At 48.4% G+C, this 21,731-nt stretch overlaps 1 long non-coding RNA gene across 1 annotated transcript; it reads right to left on the reverse strand.

Moving 5' to 3' along the window:
• Window positions 1-1,375: 1,375 nt before the first annotated feature.
• Window positions 1,376-17,267, reverse strand: LOC118144966 (uncharacterized). Its single transcript, XR_004729967.3, has 3 exons — window positions 17,201-17,267; window positions 1,727-1,811; window positions 1,376-1,514 (listed from the first exon to the last, which is right to left on the reverse strand). It is a non-coding gene; the product is annotated as an uncharacterized LOC118144966 (long non-coding RNA).
• Between the last annotated feature and the right edge of the window lie 4,464 nt (window positions 17,268-21,731).

The raw sequence follows: 21,731 nt of genomic DNA on the forward strand, positions 1-21,731 counted from the left end.
TAGCTTCTGAGCGGCACTGAGGCAGGCCTCTGCCAGCCTTTGTTACCCAAGGCTAATGTTGGGTTTTTAACACTCAGCCAAGTCATAGGGAAGAGTAAGAGTTACAATAATTGGGTACATAGCATAGCTGACTGGGCTGCAGTGTGGTTTTTGGTCAGTTTTGGCATTCTGGTGGAAAAACTACATTGAAGGGGCAAAGAAATACCAGCCCAAATGGCAGGCAGAATGCATTTAAAAAGGCAGCAGGTATAGATCCTCGCCCCTCAAGGTGCAGGCCTGGAACCTTCTTACAGAAGCAGAATCTCAGGCCTGACTGAATCAGAGATTGGGTTTTAACAAGACGGCCAGCGGACACAGGCACATGGGAGTTTGAGGCAGCGTGAAGCACAGGAAAGAACGTGTGGGTGCTTTCATCTCCAGCCTTGTGGATTCTTTTTTTTTTTTTTTTGAGACGGAGTCTTGCTCTGTCGCCCAGGCTGGAGTGCAGTGGCTTGATCTCGGCTCACCGCAACCTCTGCCTCCCAGGTTCAAGCAATTCTCCTGCTACTCCTCCTGAGTAGCTAGGATTACAGATGCCCGCCACCACACTCAGCTAATTTTTGTATTTTTAGTAGAGATGGGGTTTCACCATGTTGGCCAGGCTGGCTTCAAACTCCTGACCTCAGGTGATCCACCCACCTCAGCCTCCCAAAGTGCTGGGATTATAGGTGTAAGCCACCACACCCAGCCCAGCCTTGTGGATTCTAATGCCAGCTTTGTCACTTAGTAATACGTGACTTTAGGTAAGTTAAGCTCCCTCTCTGAGCTTCAGCTTCCTCCCCTTTACAGCAGAGATAATCTAACCTATTATAAAGGGCTGATGTGGGGCTTGGCCTGGTACCAGAAGGCTCCTACCCTAGTCAATGTTAGAGGCACAGAGATGATTTCTCAGGGAACATCAAAATCCTTTATTTCCCAGGAGATCCAGCTTCAGTCCGTCCTCTTGCCATTTCAGTTTTTTTTTCTGGGGGACTTACAGTCCCCTGACCATGAATCCCAGAGCCAACAGTGGTAGCTTTTCATTCCAGCTACCCACATGTGAAATAAAGATCCACAGTGCCCCTAGAGGGACCAAGCTGTCTCATGTAGAACAGATCACTGTGAGTGAAGGAACTGAATGAATGTGGTCTGGCGAGGTCAGGTCTGGGGACAGGGGCGTTCCAGGAAGAGGAGATACAACATGTAACTTTCATAATGGATAAATAGCCCCTTGGCGGTTCCCCACAAGCAAGTAGTATCGAGTCTGGATTTCATTTCTTTCGCTGTCTGTGAGTTTCCTTGAGAGACAGTAGGATTCTCTCGTTGTCCTGGGGGTTGGAGTTTTAACCGGCTTTCCTTTGTTTGGGGTTGGTGTGTTCCGTCACTACAGTGCCTCCTGCTTTCCAAGCTCATGTAAGGGAACACAGGGATGGACAAACCACGAGGGTCTGCAGGGACCTTGACGTCTCCATAAATGCTGCACTGATTTTGCAAAGCTGCTTTTCAAGTTTTGTAGAGGAAAGGAGGGAGGGTTAGCTCCTGGGTACTGACTGGGTGACCTGGGGTGAGTCTCTTAACCTCTCTAAACCTCAGTTTCCTCCTGGGATGATAATGCTAAGATGAGAATCTCCTTGAAGACAGCCATGCATGTCTCCATCCATTCTGGGGATGACAGAATTACTGGCAGATTAAAATAAGTGATACTTACAAGGAACATGGTACAGAGACTGGAATATGGTAGCTGCCATTTTTGTAGTCTTTAGAAGAGGTGAACCTTGAACAGCTGGCCTCTGCTGAAAATTACAAACGAGAGAGTGGCCTACACTTGCAAACAGCAAGCATAGCCACCTATTCCTGTGCAGGTCAGCAAGAGACCCTCCCTCCCCCGCCTTCACTTTTTCTTTCTTTAGCTACAGGAGTTGAGACATGTGGCTCACCAGGCTGCCTCAGTGAGTTAAAGCTTTAAATAAACACACACTGAAAACTGCTATTACATCCCTGCCCCCTTGACTGCCACAGGCCCCTCCTGACCTGGGGACGTCTCTTCCTCCCTCTCCCTTTCTCTGCTGCTGGAAGCCAGGCCTTGGCTGAGTGCTGGAGAAGGTATCTCCTCTGCATGTATGCTGGTCCCAGGGGCCCTGCACAGGGCAGATGAGGGTACTCCTGATCCCGTACAGATTCTCCTCTTCCTGGGTTTGTTAGAAGCCTGACCAGGCCCCTAGTCTTATGACTTCAACAGATGTTTCTGCTTAAGGAGCCCTGGCATCTTTATAGCCTGTTTTTTCCATTCTTGCCTCTCTCTTCCTCTGTCTCAGCAGCCCTGAATGCAATTTGGACTTTATTTTCTTTCTAATGGCTACGGGGATAGAAAGGGCTTTTTTCCGCCCCCTTTTTCAGTTTTTGGCTTTTTTGTTAGCTCATCAAGCTGGGTATGTCTGTGTTAGCTCACACAGACATATATACACACACGACACACACATTCCATATGCATTCAGGTCTGTACCTGTGGTGTGTATTTCTTAATGTTGCACTGACATTTATTGCCACTTCAGACCCAGCCCATTTCAAAGCCTTCCTCCCTGCCTTCACCCCAAGCCTCACATTCATCCTCTGCCTAGCCTCACACAGGTCTCCCTGAGCAGCCGATTGGGGTGTCACCCAGATGCTGATTCTAAAAATTAGTGCTGGCCTCGGTCTCCAGCAAGATGTGAAGAGCCTCACTAACTCATCAGTCCGGCTCTGTGCTTCCAAGGAGGTTTGGGCTGACTGATGGAGTGAGCGCTGAGACTGCAATTGCCATGCATCTCCTCGAGCTCTGCCTGGACAGCCAGTCTACCCAGGCTCAGGGGGCCAGGTTGACAATTGTTAAAAAAATAGAACCAGTTTTTCATGAGCAGGCTTGAAACCAGTCTGGCTACCTCCTGGATCTACACCTGTTTTTAACTCCCCCCAGCTTGCCAGCATGGCAGGGTGTTCCAGTTACCTCCCCAGCAGCCTTGGGGGTTACCTGTCCCATCAGTCTGGTTCTCAGAGCAAAGAAACCTGGCAATGTCAGGTTTTCAGCTTTTAGTCTATCTACAGCAAAGATGCCTGGGGCTGGGGCCTCTTTATTACCTCCTAAGCCTGAGGACTGGAACTGAACTTCTCACTGAGGGTATAAATAGATCTGGAATCTTAAATGTTGACACCACCTGGCTGTCTTACCTGGGGTTAGACCCATTACCCACAAGGGGCCATCCAACCTCAAATTCTCTGTGTCTCTGCAGCCCTTCTTTCTAGGAGGGTGATGATGCTGACTTACCTCTTATGGCATTTTCCATAATTCAGCTAAGTGTCCACTACTCTATCTGCCCATGATCCTCCCAATGCTGACCATGGGTGGTGGGGCAGAGTGGCATCTCTAGAATGTCCCTCTTCAACACCCTCACCATGGAGAGGCCTTTCTAGATGGCCCCATGAAGTTCTCACTAGGTGACTGCCCCTACCTGAGATGGGTCAGGCAGCCATGGTCCCCTCCCCTCCACTCCCTACCCCACCAGCCCAATCTCATTCTGATGGTTTGGCCTTGTGAATTTCACCAGTGACTTGTCTCTTCCCTCTTCCTATTTAAACAAAACTCCGGTTCTTCTTAGTTCATGTTTTGGGTGGCTGAGGTAGAGCATCTTTCCCATAGTGGGCTAAGGGAGGCTAGTCAGGTAAGACGGCAACACTAGAGTGAGTTGGGTCCCCAGTGGCATAGTAACACACACAAGGACAGTAGGAAATGGAAGCTGGAAGAAGTCCCACAAGTAGGAGCAAGAAGAGTGATGTGTCCTCCATGCTGAGTTCTGCCAGGGACGCTGGACACACTGAACAACAGCCATGCTAGAGACTTGAGGACACCTCTTATTTGCTATACTTGTCACATGTTCGTTAATAAAGACAAAGAGGAGAGCCACCTCATTGGCTTTTCCATCTGTAAATAAATCCCTCTGACTATACACCTCCAACATGGATGCTCTGGATGTTTCTCAAGAAACAACCATATGATGATATCATAATCTATATCCTTCCAATGATTAAAATGAAATCAACTTGAGGAGCCCTGGGTGTCTGATGTCTTCTTCACTGGGCATTTGCACCTTGCCAGAGCCAGGGCCCCTGTGTGTGTATGGCAGGTGGGGTGTAGGAGTTGCTTCTTTTCATTTAAGTGAATGAAAATGAAAGGTTCCCCACAACCAGCTGCAACAAGGATCTCTCACCCTGTTGCTAAGGAGTGGTGGGGTCCTGCTACCATGTGGTGCTCTGGCAGGCCTGGAGAGATCTCTAGGGATCTGGAGTAGCCACTGGACTTGCAGTCCTGAGCCGCTGGGATGTGGAAGTGATTGGCTGGCCACCTGGATGAGCCACACAGTCCTGCTGTCACTCCTCTTGTCTCCTTTCACTTCTGGATCCTGCTGGAGGAATGGAGAGCTGGGAAACTGCCTCACCACCTAGTACTGTGTGGAGTTGGGCACACACTCAGGAGGCAGGTGGCTTCCAGGTGGTCAGAGAGAAGCTCACACTCCCTGTCCTCTGATGGTCCTGTTCCCTGAAGGATCTGGTCAAGCCATTCCTTCCAGATGGCTGTGATATTATTGTGTCCCCTCAGTATCAGAAGGGAGAGAATGGATGCTTTCCATGGATACAAGCTCCTAAACCTCCTCCCCTGAAGCAGGAGGCCTGCTTTCATGGGCTGATGGGGAATGGCTAAGCCCCAGATGTCTTAATTTTGCACCATAAATGTGAGCAGGGAGGTGCAAAGGTGTATGCAATGACTGTATGTGTGTGTGTGTGTGTGTGTGTGTGTGTGTGTGTATCAAAGAGAGGAGTCTGTCACAGGAATACTGAGTGGCCCCAAATGTTGTAAGCATATGCACCCTGGTTTTAAAATAACAATCATACCACTGGTAAATTTTGCTATCATTTGTTGAGATCTTTTTCTGTGCCAGGCACCCTACTTCACACATACTATCTCATAATTCTCAAAATCTCTGTGAGGTACAAGTATCACTATGCAACTTTTCAAATGGGAAAACATGCACAGGAAAAAAGTTGGTTCAAGTGCCAAAGATCTTAGATCTGAGAAGTGGCAGGGCCAGGATTAGAATCCTAGAGCTCAAAGTTCTTCTGCCCATATATAACGCAAGTGACCGCTACATCAATAATGGTAACTGCCAACCCTCACTGTTCACTGGCCACATGCTAGACACATAGATTCACTTAATTCATTCTCACAAAACTCTGGATATATTCTTATTGCCTCATTGTATAGATAGGGAAACTGAGGCCCAGAGCATTTTGGCATTGATCCCTTTCAGCAAATGTGATTTGAACAGCTCCTATGGGTGTGCAGGGTACCATGTTCTTGGCTCTGCATGGGATACAGAACTGAGTGAGACGTCATTCTTATTGTCTAGGCTCTATCAGCAAGGTCCATAGCCATGGCCATCAGAATGGACTCAAGGTGGGATACCAGAACTTGAAACAAGGGATGGTAGGAATCCTGCATCATAGGGTATCCTAGAAAGAGGAACACACCAGGTCTCTAGAGAAGGAATCTAGGCACAGAAGCAAGACAGAATCCTGTTGTCAGACTGAGGCCCCAAGTCAGAACTGTGCCAGCAGCAAGGGCTGGCAGAACTGGAACCATTTTATTCCCACCCACAGCATGGCCTTGAGGGCAGGACTCCAGAGCTATGCTGCTATTCAGATTTTCTATTCTTTAGCTGTGGGACCTTGGGCAAGTTAATGAACCTCTCTGGGTTTCAGGAGTCTCATCTAGAAAACTGGGATAGTAACTGCCCACTTCATGGAATTGTTCTAAGGACTAAATTGTTCTAAGGACTAATTGTTCTAAGGACTTAATACATGAGAGCCCCTTGGAACAGGGCCGGGCCCACGGAGGGCTCTCTAGCTCTCACCAGCCGATGATCACTGGGCCCTTTGATGCTAAGGGGGCAGAAGCTGCAGGTAGGGGTCAAGTTGTCATTGTAGCAGAGAGAAGAAAATAGTAGTAGGAACCGATCAGGGCCTGTCTCTAGAGGTTTGATGGGGAGGGAGACATGAAATCCAATGGGACAAGAGGGAATTCACATCATTAGTGTAAAAGGTTGGCAAATGGGCATGGGGCCCTTCCTTCTTAGTTTCCAGAGGCCAAGATGCAGGTGCCTGGCACCTGGGCTGGCTGGAAGTGGAGAATGTATCAGGGCTGGCATTTATAGTGATGCCACTATTTTCTCATTATGGGCATGAAGAGAGGCTGTCACTATCTGTGCAGCTCCTCAACCACCCAAGGAAGAAATATTGATCTCTTCCCAGCATTCCCTCTGTCAACTTCCCCAGCCTGTCTCTGGCTAAGAAGAAAGATGACTGGGGAGGGGGATGGAAGGCAGCCATGCTCTGATGCAGTAACTCTTTCCTAGAAGAGGACACAGCTGAGCTCATCAGCCAGCACCAGATCAGCTCAGAAAGATCCTTTCCAACTCCCAGAAGACCCCTCTGTGGCTTGGGAAAGGAATGGCCCACGGGGGCACTTTGTTTATGTGGGCCTGTCAGGCTGGGCAGGGGTGTCTCATGACACATGAGGGCAGCTGAAAAGAGAGGTGGGACAGAAATGTTTGCCTAAGGGCAATCTTGTGATTCCTCCTGCCCCCCACCCCTGCAGGCTTTTGAGAGCTTGTTCCAGGACTTTTCATACACATTTGAGACCACAGTTTCCTCTCCCAGAAACCCCATTAAACTATGAGTGAGTGAGGCGGTGGGGGAAAGAAAGGAAAAGAGAGAGCAAGAGAGTCTGTGTGTGCACACACGAGTATTTCTTCCCTATGTACAGTCCTCTGCCATACCCCTTTCTTTTTTCCTCCTGTAGAGACATCTTGCTTTATCACCCAAGCTGAATTGAACTCCTGGGCTCCAGCGATCCCCCACCTCAGTCTTTGGAGCAGCTAGGACTCCAGGTGTGCCACCATGCCCAGCTAATTTTTTAATTTTTTGTAGAAGTGGGATCTCATTACGTTGCCCAGGCTGATCTCAAACTCCTGGCCTCAAGCAATCCACCCACCTCAGCCTCCCAAAGCACTAGGATTACAGGCATGAGATTTTGGCAGTCCAATGAGAATTTTGTCCTTAGCAGTCTCATCTAGTGACTGCTGGAGATGTGTATACGGCTACAAGAATGAGAAAGGGGGCAATGAAGTGACAGGTGACCTGCTCAGGCGCCCCTCCCCAGACCAGATGTCCCAGGCACAGGGCCCATGCCCCTCCACTGTGGAGTACATTTTCTCCCTGGCTTGCTGCTGGGCTAAAGGACCAGGGTTGTAGAAACAGGAGGTGAACTAAGGCACCCCCCCTACCCTCTGTACCCGCTTGAGTTTCTTAAGGCTGAGACAAACTAGGACCCAGCAGCCTAGATTTTGCCCCAGTTTCTCCGCTGCGTACTTGCTCAGTGCTTCTGAGCCAATGCCCTCCCCTTTGCCTAAACAAACCACAGCGTAAACACCTCAGTATACTAGGAGCGCTGGAACTTTTATTCTCTTCCCCTCCCAATTATCTACTCTAATGGAGCAGAACATTTACTTGGAAAATCCTAAACATGGAAGATGATTTTAAAATGATTCACCCTAGAAGACATGTTTCCAGTTGCTTCTACAGGTTTACCTTACTAAAGACGTTTCGCTTCCTTTGCTGTTACAATAAGTTTGCCTATCTTGTAGAAAAGATGGCCAGGCCCAAAGGGAAATCAGTCAAGGGAGCCTGTTTTGTCTGAAATGAGGCATCTATGAATAAATGAATTGAATATAACTGTCTTTTTATATCAGTGTTTCTGCGGAATTGAAAGAACATCCAAGGCCACTCCTAGCTTGAATAGATTAAATTTGTCCTTGTGTTCAGAGCAAGGCTTGTGAAGTTTATCTGGCCCATCAAACGGCCAATGACTATTAAGGAAGACTAAGTGACTTATGACCAGAACAAGCGAGCAGGCTGAGTCAGTCTCCCCAGTGTCTGCATCGTGTTATTTATAGTAGCAAAATGGACACAACCTAAATGTTCAACCATATGGTATTAGTTAAATTAACATCTATATGATGGAATACTAGGTAGTCATTAAAATTATGTGTCAGAAGAAGGCTTAGTCTCATGGGAAAATGATCACACCACATCATTAAAGAGAAAAAACAGATTATAAAGCAATATGCATACAATGTAGCAGTTCCATAAGAAAAGAAGTATTATATCTATTCTAACTGGAAAAATATGCATCAAAATGTCAACAGTGCTATCTCTGGGCAATAAGAATACACTGTACTTTTATTTCTTTTGTGGAATCATCTTTTTTATTTTCCAGGTTTCCTCCCATTAACATGCATTTTCCAAAATCAGGGGGAAACTACATTAAGGAAAAAAGATGATCTGAAAGACCAGCAGCTGTGTTTCCTGTTTCTTATCCCATGTCTATTCTCCGTTTTATTTTGGAGATTCAAATTCTTCAGCCTTTTCCACAACAGATGCTTATGGGGCAAGAGGCACACAGTATCTGATATCCTAACCATCACCACCAGGGTGAATTTCTCACTGACAGTAACAGCTTTGGAAAGGTTTCATCTCTACCTGGCACTGAGAATTCATCATACCAAAACTTTTTTTTTTTCCCATCAGTAATGAGCATCTCCAAGAATGTTTCCCAGGGGTTCGTGGAGGACAGTTATAAACTTCGACAGCTGTTCAGTGGGTTTTCAACCACGGGGGCAATTCATCCCTTCTCCTAGGCCTTTTCACAGTATCCTTAGAAGCTCAGAGTTTTGAAAATGGAATGAGAAGGAAAGGGGCTAGGGAGAACAATGGCCCGATAAAGGGAATTGGGAAGAACAAAACTAAGGGACTAAGACAATTCAGCTTTGTTTGTCTGGTTCATAGGACCCTGTTCCCCGTAGAGTAGTGCCCAATGAGTGGACCAAGAGAGTAATAAATGAGTTCATAGAAGCAAACAGCACGGCTGCTGTAAAAGCTCCTACACAACAGATAAGCCTGGTGTGCACCATTTCTGTCACAGGTTTTAAAGAACCCATCTAGCTTTCAGCTACTCCTCATTACCACCTCCTACAGAAGTAGAATCAAGATATGTCTCTTCCCACCATTAGGAAACGGCACTGCAAATGTTCCAGCTGTCCTGAAGTCACTAATCCCGTCAGTGGCAGACCTTGGCAACATACCCAGAAGGTGGTAGGGAGTGCAGCTGTCCTCCTGGCTGACTGTTCCAGCCGGTCACCTCTGCTGCTCCAAGGGTGCCACATTACCCAATTCTGGTTCACGGTCAGATGGCGGCTTTTCTCGGCCAGGCTGTCCTTAGAAAATTCATTCCCTTGTTGTATTGGAAAATTCCTCTTGTGCCTGTCATTGCACACATCAGGAGACCAAGGTTTCCATTTTCTCAGAAGAAATTAACCAACTACTGTCATTGAGATGAAGCCTGTTCCTGGAATTTTTTACTACTCCTCTTAAAGCTATAATCTGGAAGAGACAATCTGAGGATGGGGCCTGTGCTCTTCCACAGCAGAAAAATGAGCTGAGGCTAGGCCAGGAGCTGTGCATTGTCTGGGGAACCATACCCAGTGGGGCATGGCCAACTCAGTCCCAACACTGAAATTGTTTATTGTCATCCACTCCTGGTTGTTAGGGGACATTGAGGATGACAGAATAGAGAGCTGGAAGGACCAGCCAAGGAACATTTTCCCTATGAAATGAGACTCCCACTGCCCCTGTCCTTGATAAGACTTCATACGCTGTGGAATACTATGCAGCCATAAAAAAGAATAAGATCATGTCTCTTGCAGGAACATGGATGGAGCCAAAGGCCATTATCCTTAGAAAACTAATTCAAGAACAGAATACCAAATACCACATGTTCTCACTTATAAGTGGGAGTTAAATGATAAGAACTTATAAATACAAAGAAGGAAGCATCAAACACTAGGATCTACTCATGGGTGGAGGGTGGGAGGAAGGAGAGGAAGAGGTAGAAGAGCAGAAAAGATAACTATTTGGTACTGGGCTGAATACCTGGGTGATGAAATAATCTGTTCAGCAAACTCCTGTAACACAAGTTTACTTATATAACAGACCTTCACATGCACCCTCCAAACCTAAAAGTTAAAAAATAAAAGGACACAGATGTAAATTGACCCGGATGGAGAGAAGTCTACCCTATTCTTGCCAGGTCACAAGAAGGCGAGGTGTTTACTTTTCAAATGATTGATGCTAAAATGGAAAGGACTGTATCTCTGGGGCACAAACCCAACAGAGTAAATGAAGACCCCTCTGCTTTCACTCCTGGGATTTGCTAAAGTAGGGACCAGCTTAGAAAAATTGACGACTGTCCTAGAGACCCATGGTGGTCTCGGTCTGACTTTAAATCTAAATTCTCAAGTACAAGTAGCTTCCAGGAAGAGAAATCTACTTCTACATGAAGAGGTGGTATCAGTAGGAATCCCTTAAGCTAAGCCTTACCATTTTGTTATTGATGATGAAGCAAAGCCTCATGTTGATATCATGGTCAAACCAAGCACAGCACACTGAGTCAAACCTCATTCATTCATTCATGTGTCCACTTCACAGATGTCTACTGGACACCTTGTATGTCCATGAACCAAATACCATGCTTAAGATCAAGGATTTAGAAATGTGTTAGGTGTCATTCCCCGTCCATTCCCCTCAGCTAGGAGGAGGCGTACTCAGGGAAAAGGAGAAATCACAGGTTACATGACAGTTAGAGCCTGAGTCAAGGTTAGAAGAATGAGCCACAGGAGCACAAGGGGGAGTGCTGCTAACTCTGCCCACAGCTTCTGGGGATACTTCACAGTCAAGGAGACTTGTAAATGGGGGTTGGAGGTGAGTAGGCATTTTCCAGGCAACTGAACTGGTTTTTCATTGCAGACATGAATATGTTGCACTGTACATTTGTGCTCCAATGAGTCAGGAACACCGTAGGTGACAACTTATTGGAGAACACGAGCAACAGCACCCATTTGGAGCCATGGCTATGCTCTTTGGCATGAGTCCAGAGGGTAGTGGCCCAAAGCAGATCTTAATGTCTGATGTCATTAACGTCTGGGACCAGAGTCCTGAATCCAGTGGCATGTTCATCAGGGTCTGCTCCTCCTAAGGAAATTGAAGGTCCAGCTCTTACCCAAGCATGGAGGCAAAAACGCCTGGACAATGATTAGAGAGGGCTTGCACAATGGCAGGTCACAGCTTACCATGGCCTGCATCCCTTGGTTATGCCCCCTCTCCCTCAATCTGCCCTAGACATGAACAGCTACTCATGTTTCAAGACTCAGCTCAAACCCAATCTCCTCTAAGAGGACATTCCCAGCGCTCCCCAGCCAGATGGCCATTCTCTTCTTGCTGTACCCACACCCTTAGCACATGTCCATGTTACTTATATGGGAAGTCACCAACCTCATTTATGTACAGGTCTGTCTCCCCGAAGGCAGGAAGAGGCCCTTTCTCATCTCTGTAACCCTAATGCCTAACTAAGTGCAGGTGAAACGTTTATTAAACGGATTCGGGCTGCACTAGTATGCTTAGTTTGCCCTGTCGTCCTTTACAGAGCAGGAAGATATTACCATTGTAAAGTCCTTTCTCATAAAATCTCAGAGTGTCTAACAGCCTGATCCACGTACATATAAAGTAACTAAAGGGTCGAGAAGGGACACAGTCTCAAATTTAGAGTGTGGCAGATCTAGGAGTACAACAAGCATTCCTCAGTCTGGGGTAAATCCCACCAGGACTATGTTGAGACCCCAATTCCTCAGAGACCATGAGCCCCTCCAAGTCAGATGAAATCCTCAACAAACCAGAGCCTAGCTGAACAGTTCCATGGTGCTGGGCTCCAGTGTGTTCTGGAAGGTTCTCATGGGCTGTGCCTCCAGAAGGCGGAGGCGGGGAGGAGCCCCACAGGCCCAGGGCAGTGTCAGGTTCCCCTTTTCTGTCAGCAGGCATGGAAGAGCCTTTAAGAAAATGGAGTATTATTATTATTTGTTTGTTTTTACAGTGACTCAGTCTGTAGTAACTGGGTTAAAGTCCACTTTGAGAAAAGGAGAACAAAAGACCTCCTGTTAGTGCTGGAAGTTTGCCTCTTAAGATATCACTGAGAGGAACTGGGAAGAAAAAAAAAAAACCCAGCAGGGCAGAGGAAGCTGCAGGCCTTCAGGAACACAGCAGCACTCTGGAAAGGAAAACACGGCTGGCTTTCATCTCCTGCGCCCTATCTGAGCTGGCTGCTCCCTTTGCTGCTGCTTTACGGCCCACTGCGGTGCTGACCGTCAGACATCGGCCAGTACTCTATTCCCACACTCTTTGAACACGGGGCCTGCCAGGAGTCGTGGCAGTGTGGGCAAATCTCCATAGCCAACCAAACCCCCGCTGAAGAGGGGAAAGGATGCTGCCATACAAAACATACTATGTGCTGGACGTTATTCTAACGTATCAGAACTCATTTCATGAACACGAAGGAGGCTCGAATGCTCCTTCTCCAGCTACAGCAGAAGTTGCACAAGGTAGGAATCTGGCCATGCCCTGTTTAGGAAACTCATTGCTAGTAGAGGAACCATGGGGTGAGCAAGTAGGTGCACAGACGGGTAGGACCCGATGGCCAGGTGGTCTCCTCCAGGCTGCAGACTCCAGCCATGTGACTCCAAGACCTGAGAACTTAATCCTGCTCTCTTTGAATGAAAACAGAAAGTCGGAGAAAGACAAGAAAGGTTTTCTTCTCACAACCTTCCTTCATATCAGCTCCACCTATATTAAACTTGTACCCACGTCCTTCATCAATCAGTTCTGTGGAAATGTTATTCTCACCCATGCCCACCCAGATCATGAAATGGGTCTGGGCCTTGAGTGACATTTTGGTGTTGGCCCTCTTCACCATAACTGTAAGAAGCTGGAATGCTCCCCTCCAGGGCTCTGAAAGAAGGATGGAGACAGGAAGGAAAAGACAGAGGTTCTTTGAAATTCTCAGGTCCTTCCTCCTTTCAGAACCACTTCACATAACCCTTTTCCTCCCCAGGGGCTCCCAAAAAGATTAGGCTTCACTTTCAGGTCCCAGGCCCCAGCCCTGCAGAGTGATTGGGCCTTTGGGATCTCCCAAAGAGCCCAATCATTCTGTTTTCTGAGCAAGTCATAGTTTTGCTGACTTCTGACCAAACGCCCATGGAAACCCAAGAATGGAAGTGTGATTATGCTCATCTACACCCTGTCCCCTGCAGGACTCCTGGTTCCACAGGCTGCAGCAGGCAGGTGTGGGAAACAGCCTACCTGAGGAGACAGTTGAGATCGTTAGCCAGTGGCCCTCTGATTTTCTGTACAGCTACTCAGTGACTTGGAAGGGATTCTTTGCACTAACAAGCAACGTCTCAGCAAACAATGAGTTGAGGGGAAAGACTCAAAGGAGGCCGATGCAATGCTGTTCGGGATGCTTCTCCCTTTGGCTGGCCTCAGGGGATTGGTCCCCTAGTGTAATCACTGGAGATTTAGGGCCTAATTAAACTTTGGCATTGAGCCAGCATGCTGGTGGCCCTTGAGTTTCCCATGTCCACCCATGTCTAGGGTATTAAACTCTAGACTGGGAATATGTACTGCTTAACTGATCCCACAGGAGCCAGTCCTCATTATTCAACAGCCTGGGTATCGGCAGCCCACAGGGCTTGGCAGGCATTGGCAGGTGCAGTCTCAGGGAGGACTGCATGTCTTTAGGTTAGTGGTCCCTACATCTGCACCCTCCGGGGCCACAGTAGAGGACTTTGCAGATCACCTCTGCCACTGGGACCCCTGGCATTCCCTTCCTTTCTTGGCCTGATAAAACCCAAGCTCTGAGAGTTAGCAATCTGATACCCTTCAGTCATGCCTTATGTTTATAAAGGCCTTTGTCCAGAGAACTCCAAGTGCTCAAAAATATCAATTAATTCACTGTCTCAGCCTTCTTTAGGGAAAAGTTGGTGGCAGGTATCATCATTACCACCAGAGGTGACCAAAGTATCTTCTTAGTGGGCTGTCCTGGATATTCTTTGCATTTAGAGAGCATTTTGCTTCTGAGCACATGGTTTGGGTTTGCACCGCCTGAAGCATAAGGATTGGGGTATTTCCTCACTTTACAGTGCTAGAGAATTCTTGTGTGCCGGTACCTGTGAAACACAACTGAGTGACTGCATGCTTTCTTGAGTTTGGAGATGTTGTTATTGTTTGGTTTCGGCATTTGCTGGTAGTAAATAAGTAAGCAGAAGTAAGCTGTTTAGGTTCGCATGTAGTCCAAGATGGTGCAGACAAAAGACCTGGTCCCCAAGCCCCACACCTGGCCCCAGCATCCCTCCGGGGGCCACTCTCTGAAGCCTGAGGCCCTGTAGTTGGTCTGATAGCCAAGTCTCACCAGTAATTTGTGGGGGTTGGGGGAGGAGAGTCCTGGCAAGATGTGGGTGATATAGGATGGCCTAGCCGCAGAAGGAGGAGAGCCAGGTAGGACATCTCCCTGAATTTCTTCCTTTCTGGCCACAAACTAGCTTTGTGACCTTGGTTGGTAGCATCATTCTCATGTCTGCCAGTTTCCATGCCTACAAACATAGTGATGATACCTGCCACCAACTTTTCCCTAAAGCAGGCTGGGAGAGTGCATTAATTAATGTCTCTGAGCACTCGGAGTTCTTTGGAGGAAGGCCTTTATAAATATAAAGCATGATTAAAGGATATCAGTTTGCCAGCTCTCAGAGGAAGTTCTTAATGGGATCCATCCTGAATGTGTTGAAGACCGAGTTTCATTCTTCATTCAGATCTGCACAGGGCTCCCGTCACTCAGCTCTGCCGCCATTCATGTGGTATCTCCTGTTCTTTCATTTCTATATATTCATAGTAGGGGGCCCACAAATGCTGCCCTCCACATGGAGGCCCACTGCCTCCCCTCCCTCTTGTCAAAGCCAATGGCTTCTTCTCACTCTGCATTTTCCTTGTTCTTTCTGGAACATGATACTGATCACTACCCCTCCTCACCCTTGAAAGTCTTATTCTGTGGTTCCCACAAACCCAACAGGTCTAAAACTGAAGTCATCATCAACTCCAAACCAATTCCCACCCTGACTGCCCTATTTCTCTTCACCATTCTCATGGGCCTCGACTCCAGGTCTTCCTCTCCACTGCCACACACTCTGTGCAAGCCTTATTGTCCCAACCTGCTTGAAAAACCCATCCCTGGGCATGAATGGCATGGGTATGTCCCTAAACTGCCCCCAAAGACCTCTCTGTACTACCTGTGACTTCTGGCTCTCCTGTTCCCTAAGCTGCCTGAGTCTTCTGCTCCCTTCCATGGACTGCTCCAGCTCTGCCCACCATGTGACCTGCCTTCCTGCTTGTCCACCTTCCTGTCTGGTCCCCAGACCCAGCTTGTACTCTCCCTCCCAGTAAACTGTCTCAACTGCCTGCATCCCCCACCGGACACAGACACTCATGTAGATAAACACACACACTGACACACAGACTCATGTAGACATGCACCAATACACAGACACTCAGACACAGACATACTCATGTGGATATACAGACAGGCACACACATACAGATATAACACAAAGACATACAGAGAGGTACAGATATATACACAGGCACAGACACATATATGCTGGCATAAGCATACATACACTGACACACAAATGTACAAACATACACACACAGTTATCTTCACACAAACATAGACATTCACATACCCCTCCCAGCATCTTGACTGGCCCAGCTGACCTCCCTCCTCCTGACTTTGTCCATTCCTATCTCTATGACTCAGGGTTCTCCAGAGAAACAGAACCAACAGGATATGGATGTAGATAGATTGGTGGATGGGTTGGGGGGGGGTGGTGGATAGATGGGTGGATAGATAGATGATATCAGATGATAGGCAAATAGATTTTAAAAAATTGATTTATGCAATTGTGGAAGCTGGCAAATCTGAAATCTGACCAGATTTCAGTGGGTGATTGGACAAGGCTCACCCACATTATGGAAGGTAATCTGGTTACTCAAAGTCTACTGATGAAATGTTAATATCATCTAAAAAATACCTTCACAGCAACACCTAGCCTAGTATTTGACCGAATATGTGGGTACTATGACCTAGGCAAGTCAACACATATTATCCATCATGCCTTTCCATCTGGTCAGCAGTGCTTGTATAAATCTCCTGAAACGCTGCTCTCACCACAATCCTTCCCTGTTCCAAAACCTAAACACCCCTACACCTGACACGCAATAGGCACAGGTACATATTTATTGAGTGAATAAATAACGAGGAGCCTTTGGGACGGGCTGCACTCTGCTTAATGCAGCAAACCATTTTGAGGACCCAATGGCTCAAAATGGAGCTGAGGATGTGACTATCAGTGCTGTCCCTACTGCTCCTCTCCCGTCCCTCTGCAGTGTCAAGGCCAGGTTCTGAACACCAGACATCTCCAATCCGGCATACCACCTAATGGAGTGCCTTATGGATTAGGCGCTGAATTGCTCGTAGTTTAATTTTATTCTCTTTATTGATCCCTATATCAGATTTACCTGAAATATTACAGGTTTTTAGACCCTCATGTGTGAAATCAAAAACTGTAGTGCCAAATCTGCTTCCATTTTTGTTTTTAAGGCACACATGCAAAGACATATTTTCACAATCAGCAAGGGTAGATATAGCCCAGAACACTGACAGTTGTCTGTAGGGATGGGTGGCTTCTACTTTATTTTTAAAACTTTTATGTGTTGGCCGGGCGCGGTGGCTCAAGCCTGTAATCCCAGCACTTTGGGAGGCCGAGGCGAGTGGATCACTAGGTCAAGAGATCGAGACCATCCTGGTCAACATGGTGAAACCCCGTCTCTACTAAAAATACAAAAAAATTAGCTGGGCATGGTGGTGTGTGCCTGTAATCCCAGCTACTCAGGAGGCCGAGGCAGGAGAATTGCCTGAACCCGGGAGGCGGAGGTGGTGGTGAGCTGAGATCATGCCATTGCACTCCAGCCTGGGTAACAAGAGCGAAACTCCGTCTCAAAAAAAAAAAAAACCAAACTTTTATGTGTCTTCCAAATTGTCCCCTGTGACCACGTGTTGCTTTTACAAACATAAAACAGGTTATCTGCTTTTTTCATTTACCTTTTTGATTTGGGGTCTGCTCTCAGCTCTTTCTTGGGGTCCCCATCATACCTGCTGGCTTCCCTTTGAAAATAAGGCAACCCAAGACTTCCTCATAAAAGTCTGTGAGGTCATAAAAGGCCAAGTTAACTGCAAACTGTTGTTGTGTTTTAATTCTGTGTAAGTGTCAGTCAACATGGACTTACAGTGAAAGCAGTTGCGGAGCTAATGATTACTGCTGTTGTCAGGCTGTCCCGAAGACTGAGAGGGAGCCCATGGCACATGTGTCTCGCCTCCAGCCGCTCCTCATTGTGTCCAGCCCTGTGGCTGTCCTGGGCCGCCTGTCCCCTTGCTGTCAGGCTGCATCCATGCCAAAGAATACCCTACCATGGAGGAAGCAACTGTTCCTTCAACTTTCTTCAGCCCCTGCCTGCTGGGGTCTCTGGAGGGAAGCATTCACCTCTACCCCAAATGAAATGGAGCTCCAGAAAAACCACAGTGGAGGCCGTAGTGGCCTCAGGCCCTGAACTTTGTATTTCTTAGTCCTCCATGATTGCTGGCTGCGGGGTGTCATGTAACTCTCAAAAATGTGAAGGGAAAACCAGAGAGCCTGAGAAGCAGAGATGTCTCCTGGCTGGAGAGTCCATCTAGAAAGCCGCCTTTCATGGCGAGTCCAGGTGCACAAGAGAGTGGCTGGAGGTGGGGTGAACCCAGAACAGGAAGCCCAGCCCACTCGCAGGCTGAAACTCCAAGAAACTCTCCCTGCAAAAGGCCATACGGGTGAAGTTCCCTTCCTTCTGGAAAGGGTCCCGCACAACTTGCCAGTGTTTCCCATGTGATGTTTGATAAGAGCAAAGGACTGGAAATATTCTAGAGATTTTCAGTTTTGTACAATTATCAGTGGCCGCTGAGCCCATCTCACTTCCCGTGGTGTCCTGCGGCGGGCCGCTTTTTGTCACTGATCCCCCCAGCTCTCCAGTAAAGTGTGCTTCACCAGATGCCCCAGGGGAGCAGAGGGCCGGCTCCACATCCTCATGGGTGTGTAGCCCCTCAGCCCTTCCTCAACCCTGCCTCTTAACAGCTGTGACCACCGAAAATGCCCCAGTGGCAGCACAGTGGTCCCTGGGGCTGCCCTTCTGCCTCCCTCTAAGTCACCAAATGTCCAGATTGGAGAAATCTTAGCGCCCATGGGCCTGCTTCCTCATTGATGAGCAGAGCACTGGCTCAGGCTCCCTGAGGACAGGGCCAGGCTGCTCTGGTCTCATGTACTTGTGTGTTCTGGGAATGCATGGTAGGGCTCCGTGATGGGGTGGTCAGCGAGTGAGTGAGTGAGTGAATGAATGAATGGGTACATGAACTGACTCCTGTGTTCTTGTCTTTTCTTCAGAGAGTGATGCTTTGGACAGGCCATGTTTACTCTGTCCCTCAGCTTTTCAGCAAAATGAGCCCACCAATGTTCATTTCCTTCACAGAACCACTGGCATCAAGCCAGCGACATGTGGTTCCCTAGATGCCCATCAGTGCAGCTAGGAAGGTGCTGAGCCCCTCCCCCTCCAGCCCCTCAAGGGAGGACTCACTGACATTAGCCTCTGCGTTCGTTTCCCATAGGGCTGACTTGGTCAAGTTTTACTTAAAATAACAGAAATTCATTATTTCCCATTTCTGGAGCCGAGAAGTCTGAAATCAAGGTGTTGCAGCAGGGCGGTTCTTTCTGGGTGTGCTGAGGGAGAGAGAGCCTGTCCCAGACCTCCTCCAGCTCCTGCTCTGCTTGGGCCTGCACCTCTGTCTTCACGTGTACTCTCTCCCTCGTCTCATAAGGACAGCAGTCAGATCGGAGGAAGGACCCACACCACTCTTGTGTCTTAACTAATTATACCTAGAGTGACTCTATTTCCAAATAAGGCCACGTTCTGAGGCTCTGGGAAAGACGTGAATTTGGGGGGATGCTATCCAACACAGTATAGCCTTCCCGGCCCCTACAAAGTTTCGTATTGTTCTCCACCGGCCCCCTAATCTCCGCACCCTTTTTTAGCTAGGGGTGGAATGCAGCCTCATTTGCCCACTAGTCTAAGTGTGGTTGGTAGGTAGGGGGTAGAAAGCAGGCTGTCTGTGCCACTGTTTCCCACCAGAGACAGATGCTCTTGGGATCCCTGAACTCTGAGGTCTAAACTGTCAGTGTCGGCAGCAGAAGCTGCACTTTAGAATCACCTGGGAGGTTTTAAGACACAGGGTGCTCTAGCCACTCCCAGGAACTCTGGTGCACCTGGGCAGGGAGGTGGGGTGGGGGTGGCGGGGGAGGACTCTGGCATGAGTCCTGTTTGAAAGCTCATCAGGTGATTCTAATGCACAGCCTAAGACCAGAACCCTCATGTAAGATGCTATGAAAACAGCTCCATCTCACCTTCACCAGGAATATGGGCAGCTCACTGCCTAGTGAGGCTCGAATACCCATTAGAAAGAGCCAAGCCAGGCTTCTCAGGGTGGGTCCCTGGCAGTACTTCCCAAACTCTCCCACCAAGCTCTCAGGAGTCAGGAGAGAGCAAATACATCCTCTGCAGAACCGAGACAGACTGCAGCAAGCACTGTGTGTTCTTGACATTTTCTGTTTTGCTTTTAAAATTGGAATTTTTGCATCTTCTTTTACAATATAACCATCTTGTTTTACAATCTAAAAAAAGATTTCATTATGTTGGCTATTTTCCCTCCCAAAATATCTGAGTGTAGAAATGAGGCTCCGGGAAGATGTGCCATGTTTAAACTGGTTTTGTATGGTCCTCGACACACGATTGGGTTCCCTGGGGTTCCTGACTTTGAAAAACCCAGCCACAAAGATAGTGGCAGCCAATCTGTTTACCCTTTGAAAGGAATCACCTTAGACCAAAGCCTAGGCCCAGAGAGGTTACGCAGCTCATTCAAGATGACACCGTTTGTTATCAACTGAGTCGGAACTGTGCCTCAGGACCCACCTTTCCCCCTGCACTCGTCTGGAACAACTACTAATTTGCTGTGTGACCTTGGCTGGGTCTCTACCTCTGTCATCTCATGGGCAGGAAAACCTCTGTCTGTTTTCCTGCCCATGAGATGATGATATTATCTGTTCCACCCAACTCCTCGAGTAGTTGAGGAGGGTCAGGTATGTGGAGGCACATTGAAATTAGGGAGTGTCACATGTAAACTATGGAGTGTCATATATAAAGTGTCACATGTAAAGATAAGGTGCCGTAATTTAAGTCCAGCCTCACGCTTCTAGGTGAGGCACAGTGATTGCAGCAAGAGTGACCTTTCCAGGGTCATGCTGGGCAGGCCACTGAGGGAAGCCCATTGTGGTGCACCTAGCCCCTCTGAGCCGGTGGAGAGGCTTCAGTGAGCTCCGGTGTTCCAGCTCCAGGGAGGGCTGAGGCCGGGAGCTCAGGGCAGCACTTCTGTTTGCTCTCCATTAGACCCAGCTTTATCTGCCCAGCACCAGTCTGACAACAACCTTCTTGTCTCAATCCTGAGAGTATCCTTTCAAAAGGGTAAGTCACGGAAAAACGCCTGGCAAACAACAGCAATGCCAGCACCTCTTTCTCCTTTCACAAGGCCACAGAGACCCTCCCCCACAGCCCATCTCTTCCAGAGGAAGTCTGCGGCCAGCCCCGCTCCAGACCCCTCCCTCGCCAGCCCAGGCCCAAGAGGCTCCTCAGCCCACGTCCGCCCTTTTCTGTTTACACTGGGAGATGAGCTTCTGCTGAGCTTAAGTGCAGTTCTGGCCCTTTTGTTTGTTTTTAAGTCAAGTTACAACTTTGCTCCTGGATTTATTGCAAATTCCATTTATCTTCTTCTGCCCGGGGTCTCTGCACAAAGCCTTGGCGCCTCCCTCCTCTGCTGAGGACAAATACCACGGAGCACCAGGAAAGGGCAGGGAGCACATGGCCCCCGGGGAGGTGCACTCTAAGGAGGGCCAGGGCTGTCCTGTGGGGTGCTGGGGAGGAAGAGAGGGGCTGGCAATGCAGGAGGATGGGGTGTCAATCGCCCAGGAAGACAGGCCCAGCCTACCTCCTGCCCCTTCTCACACAGGCCTCTCGAGGAAAGAAGAGCCAGGCCGAAAGGCAAAGAAAGTTCAGACCTCAGGGGAAGGAATCAAGAAAGAAAGGTTCTCGTTTGGGTGGAAGGAGCCCATGGCAGTTTCTAGCTAGGGGTGGTATGAGGCCAAAGGTCCTGAGAGGCCTGAGGATGGACACCTGGGTCTGATGAGGGCGGCAGGCCTGAGGGTCAGGCACGGCACATGCCCATAGGAGATCACCTCAGGCATGGCTGGGCACCATCACAGCCTCTCAGGGTTCCCTTCCCTTCTCTTAGGCCTCCCCAACCCTCTCCAAATACCACATTTCCAGAAACTGCTGATGAAGAGCAAACGACTCCAAACTGAAGCTCACCAGGGAGAGAAAGAGAATCCAACTGAGCTGAACAAATTGAGAGTAGGGCGTCCAGCTGTGCTGTTGGCTTGTCTCTAAGAGGGGAAGTGCCGAGGGCCTGTCCGCCCCCACCCGGAGTCCTTCCCTAGGCCAGTTCC

Source organism: Callithrix jacchus, chromosome 8 (assembly GCF_049354715.1).
Source record: "Callithrix jacchus isolate 240 chromosome 8, calJac240_pri, whole genome shotgun sequence".
Classification (NCBI taxonomy): domain Eukaryota; kingdom Metazoa; phylum Chordata; class Mammalia; order Primates; family Cebidae; genus Callithrix; species Callithrix jacchus.